The following is a 7,795-nucleotide window of genomic DNA, read 5'->3' on the forward strand; positions in this document are numbered from 1 at the left end:
ACAATGTCTGTTCGGGTTTGGCAGCTATAGCACCGATTGGCGTGGATGCACCCATGTTGACGCCTAGTTCGTAGAGGTTCTTAGCTTGAGCCGCAAACGCGTGCGTCCCGCTGGCCTCCGTCTCGCTCCACCAAGGCACGACATTCGCCCGTCGAAATCGTGTCCTTTCTGCAACAGGTATTGCAGCAGTTTTGTTAGTCGGTGCACTTGCAATCGAAGTAGTCGGCGGCGGAGAAATCCCGTTGGTGCATGTGGAAGCTGCACTACTCCAATGAGTCGGCGCACGCTCACACGAAGCGAAAGGCAAAGAATGTAACTGCGTCTAGGGTGCCTCGGCGACGACAGCGTGGCCAGTGTCCCTCGCTGGGATCGAGATGCTTTAACCATAACCTCCGATATCGCACGCAATCTCGGAGTAAGCGCTAGTAAGCGTCGATCGTGATGCATTACTTCTTTTCACCTCTCACAGACGGTGGCACCACCCCCGCTCCGCCCCGCCTATCTACACCGCCAACAGAGAGCACCGTGCGACAGAGAATATGTGAAAGATATAAGGCGCGTTCGTGAAGTGTCCGGCATCGGCCAAGCTGGCTTAGTTGAGCCCCTGGCTTATGTAAAGGAATTTTAGGGATGTAAATACTCATAGGTGTGTACTGCTTTGACATTTCTGCAGTTTTGTCTGTTATTGTATTGAGTGCCTGCTGTTGATTCCTGTGCCGTGTTATGAAACCGGTAATAAAGAAAAAAAAAACATGGCTGATCCCTCCGTCATAGGAATCGGTATAACACGAAAGTGAAACGTGTCTTCACAGAAGTAGTGCTTATGATATATGAGAGCTTGTACAATGTCTATTCGTGTTTTGCAGCTATAGCACCGTTTGACGTGGATGCACCCATGTTGACAGCATGTCTCTATCGCGACGACTAACGCCCTTGATCATGATAAAACCGTTGAGGTAGCTGACGGTGTGAACATATCTTTGGACACAGCGAATCGTGAATCGCGCGTAAGGATGATATCAATAAGCTCATAATCAACACTGGTACCCGGTATGCACTTCTTCAAAGCGTCGTCAATTAAGGAGAGAAACGGCACGGTGTGCGCTTTCTAGTAATGGGTAGCCAACGCCTGTGCTCATGCATACATAACACACACTGCACTTCAGCAACGCGGGAGGTAGAGGTTCGTAGCCTGAGCCGCAAACGCGTGCGTCCCGCTGGCCTCTGTCTCGCAGGCGCTACTCTTGCTCCACCAAGGCACGACATTCGCCCGTCGAAATCGCGTCCTTTCTGCAACGCATATTGCAGCAGTTTTGTTAGTCGGTGCTCTCGCTTTTAAAGCAGTCGGCGGCAGAGAAATCCCGTTCGTGCACGCGGAAGCTGCACTACTCCGATGAGCCGACGCACGCTAACACGAATCCAAAGGCAAAGAACGTAACTGCGTCAAGGGTGCCTCGGCGGCGCCAGCGCGGCCAGTCTACCTCTCTGGTATCGAGACGCTTTAATCATGACGTCAGATAGCGCGTGCAATCTCGGAGTAAGCGCTAGTAAGTGTCGATCGTGAAGCATTACTTCTTTTCACATCTCACAGACGGCGGCACCGCCCCGCTCCGCCCGCCGCGAAAGAGAATGGGTGAAAGATATAAGGCGCGTTCGCGCCATGCCTAGCATCTTTCGAGTTGGCTTAGTCGGTAGAGCGTCGGGCGCTTGCCGTCGCGGCCACAACGTCGTGGGTTCGATTCCCAGCGGGATATCTTTTTCTTGGTTTTTTTCTTTCTCACCCGTTGGCGTCCATTTTATCAACGTCATATCCGTGACGGATGTACTTGGTGGACCCCGGCATAAAACACTTTCGTGTTAAAACACAATCGTCTTTGGTGCTCAGTCCTTTTTTAACACGAAAGTGTTTTATGCCGGGGTCCACCAACTACTTCCGTTACCGGATACGACGTTCATAAAATGAATGCCAACGAGTGAGAAAGAAAAAAACCAAGAAAAAAATCTGCCGCTGGGAATCGAACCCGCGACGCTGCGGCCGCGACGGTAAGCCAACTAAGCCAGCATGGCTTTTTTTTAACACGAAAGTGTTTTATGCCGGGGTCCACCAAGTACATCCGTCACGGATATGACGTTGATAAAATGGACGCCAACGGGTGAGAAAGAAAAAAACCAAAGAAAAAGATACCCCGCTGGGAATCGAACCCACGACGTTGTGGCCGCGACGGCAAGCGCCCGACGCTCTACCGACTAAGCCAACTCGAAAGATGCTAGGCATGGCGCGAACGCGCCTTATATCTTTCACCCATTCTCTTTCGCGGCGGGCGGAGCGGGGCGGTGCCGCCGTCTGTGAGATGTGAAAAGAAGTAATGCTTCACGATCGACACTTACTAGCGCTTACTCCGAGATTGCACGCGCTATCTGACGTCATGATTAAAGCGTCTCGATACCAGAGAGGTAGACTGGCCGCGCTGGCGTCGCCGAGGCACCCTTGACGCAGTTACGTTCTTTGCCTTTGGATTCGTGTTAGCGTGCGTCGGCTCATCGGAGTAGTGCAGCTTCCGCGTGCACGAACGGGATTTCTCTGCCGCCGACTGCTTTAAAAGCGAGAGCACCGACTAACAAAACTGCTGCAATATGCGTTGCAGAAAGGACGCGATTTCGACGGGCGAATGTCGTGCCTTGGTGGAGCAAGAGTAGCGCCTGCGAGACAGAGGCCAGCGGGACGCACGCGTTTGCGGCTCAGGCTACGAACCTCTACCTCCCGCGTTGCTGAAGTGCAGTGTGTGTTATGTATGCATGAGCACAGGCGCTGGCTACCCATTACTAGAAAGCGCACACCGTGCCGTTTCTCTCCTTAATTGACGACGCTTTGAAGAAGTGCATACCGGGTACCAGTGTTGATTATGAGCTTATTGATATCATCCTTACGCGCGATTCACGATTCGCTGTGTCCAAAGATATGTTCACACCGTCAGCTACCTCAACGGTTTTATCATGATCAAGGGCGTTAGTCGTCGCGATAGAGACATGCTGTCAACATGGGTGCATCCACGTCAAACGGTGCTATAGCTGCCAAACACGAATAGACATTGTACAAGCTCTCATATATCATAAGCACTACTTCTGTGAAGACACGTTTCACTTTCGTGTTATACCGATTCCTATGACGGAGGGATCAGCCATGTTTTTTTCTCATCTTTGGCGTTTCGTCTTTTTTGCGCTGTTTCGCCATGCATGTTCCAAACGGTTTATGACCATTGATGACGTAGTGCAACTGTTACAGATCAAATCTAGGTTGTTGCTGTAACGCTGACTGCTGCAGTAAATAGGTTAACGCTCACGGCAATTGCTGCCAAGGATTTACCACACCATTGACGGTCCCTATTGTCATTGCCTCCTACAATACACAGAACCAAGGCCAACCGGAGTCACCAGCGCAGGAGGAAACTGAGCTGCTGACCGAGAGGAGCCGCCTGCGACTCGAATATTTCGTCTTGTGCCTGGGTGCAAGCATTGTTGTTGGCGTGCTGTTCGTCCTCGTCTTGCGCTTCCTAATACACGCGTTCGCCCACCGGTTGACCGGCATCGTTTCACCGGGCAAGAACGCCAGCGAACTGTCCGAGGGCCAAGCCCGCGCTTACTGCATCGACGCTGGATCCTGCGGAGACGCCTACGCGGCTATCCTTCGCGAGTCCATCGACACCAACGCCGACCCGTGCCGCAACTTCTACAGTTACGCGTGCGGTCGCTGGCTGCGCAACCACGAAGAATCTACAGCCTTCACGTGGTGGCGACAGTTCACGAACGATGCGATAGAGCGGCTTCGCGTTGAAGAGGTGTCCACGCGTATGCGAAGCGAGCCCGTTGGACAGGCCGCCCACTTCTTGGAGTCTTGTCTCCAGGTGGGTCGTAAGCCTGAGTCGGTTACAAACGCAGAAGCGGATATCAAGGAGGTTCTCGCCGAAGCTGGACTAACGTGGCCGGGAAGGAGCGAGCGCTCGGACCTCGTCGACTCTTTGTTCTTCATGGCCAGGCGAGTTGCCCTACCCGTGTTCTTCGACGTCGACTCCGGTTACACGAAGACTAAAATGCTCCGTGCCATATTATTTCGACTGGACACTGCGTTCCAGAAGACGACGATCCGTTTGGTGGACATGCTGAAGAAACAAAGCCTCCCAAAGTTCGTTCGCTCGACGTACCGGGCATTCGCGGCGGACGGCGTCGTGAACGAGACCAGATTCGACCAGATAATCGGCCTCTTCGAATCCCTGGCGGGCGTACTAGACATTTACCTGGAGGCCACCGACGACCGAAGCACGGTTCGTGACATCGCGAGCCTGCGGCTTTACGCGCCTCCTGTGAGTCTCGAGAAGTGGGAGTCCGCCTTCCGGAAGTTCTTCAACTTTGACTTCGCCGAGTTGAACGCCACCGTCATCTACGACGTGCGCTCTTTCTCCGCCATATTCCGATACATCCTGGTCTTCGGTGAAGCTGTAATGAGGGACACCTTTGGTTTCCTCAGCGTCATGGCCGCAGTGTCGTACACTAGCTCAGACATCCGCGACGCGTTGTTCGGCTCGCCGAAGGATGCCTCTTTCCATCAGGAACAATACTGTTCCCTGAGTTCGTATACATTCTACGGTGACGCCCTCAATCACTTTTTCTTCGAGAAGGCGCGCGCCGAGCTGAAAGTGTTCGAGGACCTACAGGAGCTAATGTGGAAGGAGTTCCCTCGCATAGTCGGTCCGAACGGTACGCTCGTCGGCGAGCAAGCAACACTTCCCCGAGACAACCATCTCCACGCTGTCTCCGAACTCTTGCGCAAGTCCGAGCCCAAGGTTTTTATGCCTCGGTACAAGAGTTATCCCAACCTTACAAACAGTGCTCTGCGCAACTGGATAGCTCTGATGGAACACAGAAGGAAACTGGGCTTTCTTTACGCCGGCTTAGACTTCGGAAAGAAGGACCCCAGCTGCGCGAGTCAATGCGACGCGACAATCTTCGAGTGGCGTCTCGCACCGTACCACCTGACATTTCCCTGGTACTCTCCAGGGAATTCATCGCGGCATCCTGTTTGCTGGCTTGGCGACGCGGATAGCGGCGGCCATATTTCTGGACTACATACATAGAAGCGAACCCCAGCGAGAACTGATGTTCGAGAAGAACCACGAGTGCCTCAGCTCCGTGAGTCCGGAATTGGGCGAGGCTCCGGACGTGGGGCTTCAAGCCAGTGTAGCGGCCGTGCTTGCGTCTTCGGCGCTGCTCGCCTGGACGTACGGGCAGAACTCGTCCCTGATCGATTCGGGCACGGATTCGCTCTACGACGTCGGAGATGTGAGGGGTAGTCAAGTGTTCTTCGCTTTCGGGTGCCACTTGCTCTGCGGTGACGACGACGCCGAACTTTTGTGCAACGCGCCCCTGCGTCACAGTGTCGGCTTTGCCCATGCGTTCAACTGCGAGACTGGCACGTTAATGAACCCACGACGGAAGTGCCGGCTGCGTGTATGAGCTCCGCATTGTTAAGTGTGGCGCTTATAGAATAGAATGGATGTTTATTTTATCAACGATACAGATTATTGCAAATGAGAGAAAAGCTGCTTTTAGTCATCTTGACAAGGCTCTCACCTCCTGAATTTTGGACATGGCTTTGCATTTGACGACAAACCCACTATCAATATATCAATACAGTACATACAACCGAAATTCAGCGGTGGCCTTGTTAAACCTGTTTCCTTTGGTAATCCGGGGTAAGAAAACGTTTCCTGTGGCATATGCTCGTGAATGCTAGGTATATGCTAGGCATATTATAACATAACGGTTCGTCGTTTCTGTTCAAAATATTGAGTCTGACTAAATACTGACGCAAGGACATTTGATAAAATTTACTGGAACGTTCATGTTTCCGGCATAAAACCAGCGACACAAATGTATACCTTTATGGTAAATATGGCCATGTCAAATGGCTCCCGCGTTCGATTGCGAAAAATATTCCCTTGCGCCGGGAGCGTCAGCTGCTAAAAAAATGTAGGGACTTTTCACTAAACCACAAGTGATTTATTAGGGCCAAAGACTTAGATGCCTCTTCAAACGCGAAAATAGACTTTCGTCCCGCTTAACGGCGTCAACAAGTGTGATGCGAAAAATTATTATCACGTAATGTGACAGACAAAATTTGTGACGCCATTACGACGTCATCGTAATAGTAAGAGGAAAGCATACGACGCATATGACTAGAATTTCGGATGCGATTAAGCAATTTTCAGAAAGAAAATTTATCAAGGCAAATATCCGCTTATTGAAAAGTGAACGGTCAATGAATTAAGCACAGTGCGCAGCGTAATAAAGGTTTATGGCTCCACTTAAATAACTTCGGTGTTCCTTTTTAAATGCGAAGCATTTCTTAGCGAACATTTCTCACTTTGAGCGTATCTATCTATCTATCTATCTATCTATCTATCTATCTATCTATCTATCTATGTAGCCGCCTACGTCTGGCTGCTCTCATGATCGCCTCCTTAACTTGGTGTAGACCAGAATTGGCATGGGAGGATAAGATGACTTGACAAATATGACTGTCGGGTCATGACATGAATAACGTGAAAATCCTGTCGCGTACGTCGTCACACCCTCTCCTCCAGACAAGTGTGGCTCATACCCGTTTGTAACTGGCTGCGGTGTGCGGGTATGCGCCACAGGTGATTGACAATTTATATCTACCCAGACGCGGTGAGAAATACACGTTGGTAATTTAAATGCGAGAGCGTTAACAAAAACCGACATCGGCAGCGTTGACCCGACGAATGCAAAGCATGAAAATTAGGACACTAGCAGGAATCGAACCCAGGCATTCTGCGTGGCAATCAGGCATTCTACCGCAGCGCCACGCCAGGTGTATAAACAGGTTTGGAAAAACAGCCTATGCAGGCGTAATGGCGGTGCAACGTCAACTGTAGTTGTGGTGCTGGCTATCTAATTTTACAAGAAAGCAACAATTAAACGCTATAAATCTATTCCTACAATACAGGCATCATATCAGAATAAAGTCTGTTGCTCCAGTGCGGACTCCGCTTTTATAGCGGTCTAATAAACATTACATTTGTATTCTTATGATCCAACAAGCAATATTGAAGCATGCTCGATCCCGGAGGAATGCATTACCGAAAGTTACGTATCATATTTACATGACTGCACCATAAAGTGCACTTAGTTTTGGATAATACTGACGTATGTGCTCTAACGTGAGGGCAGACGTTACGTCGCACCATAAGTTACCCTCTAAATATCAGTTATGTCAATGTGCCTGGTTAGCCCACGATGTGCACACAGCCACTACACTTAAAAAACACGTCGATCCACCTCGTAACGCTTAGCTCAAAGTCATGAAATACAGCATAGAAGTACTCGCTGACTGCTTCGCTTGAAACCGATTCCCACAACGCGTGGGATCTGCCAAATTTGCTCATGTACATTTTACGCGCACATAGTTTAGTGATTCCGCATGACAGCGCATGAAGCATATGTAACTAGCCAGTCACCATATTCAATTACGGTTTGGAGCTACCATTGAAGTTTCTGCACCCATAGCTGATTCTCAAACTTTGCATGTATGCAAACTGCACGATGCATGGGCATAGGCAGTTAAAACATATACGACTAATTATTAAAGTAATAAGATATTGTCTTCTGACTTGCCTGATTTGTACACAACATTTACAATGGCGTTAATTAAAAGCGTGCGAGAGGCATGTAAGTCACTTACTCTTTGGCGTTCCTTGATTCGCTGCCAAACTGTTGT

This window comes from Rhipicephalus sanguineus, chromosome 10 (genome assembly GCF_013339695.2).
Source record: "Rhipicephalus sanguineus isolate Rsan-2018 chromosome 10, BIME_Rsan_1.4, whole genome shotgun sequence".
In the NCBI taxonomy this organism is placed as follows: Eukaryota; Metazoa; Arthropoda; class Arachnida; order Ixodida; family Ixodidae; genus Rhipicephalus; species Rhipicephalus sanguineus.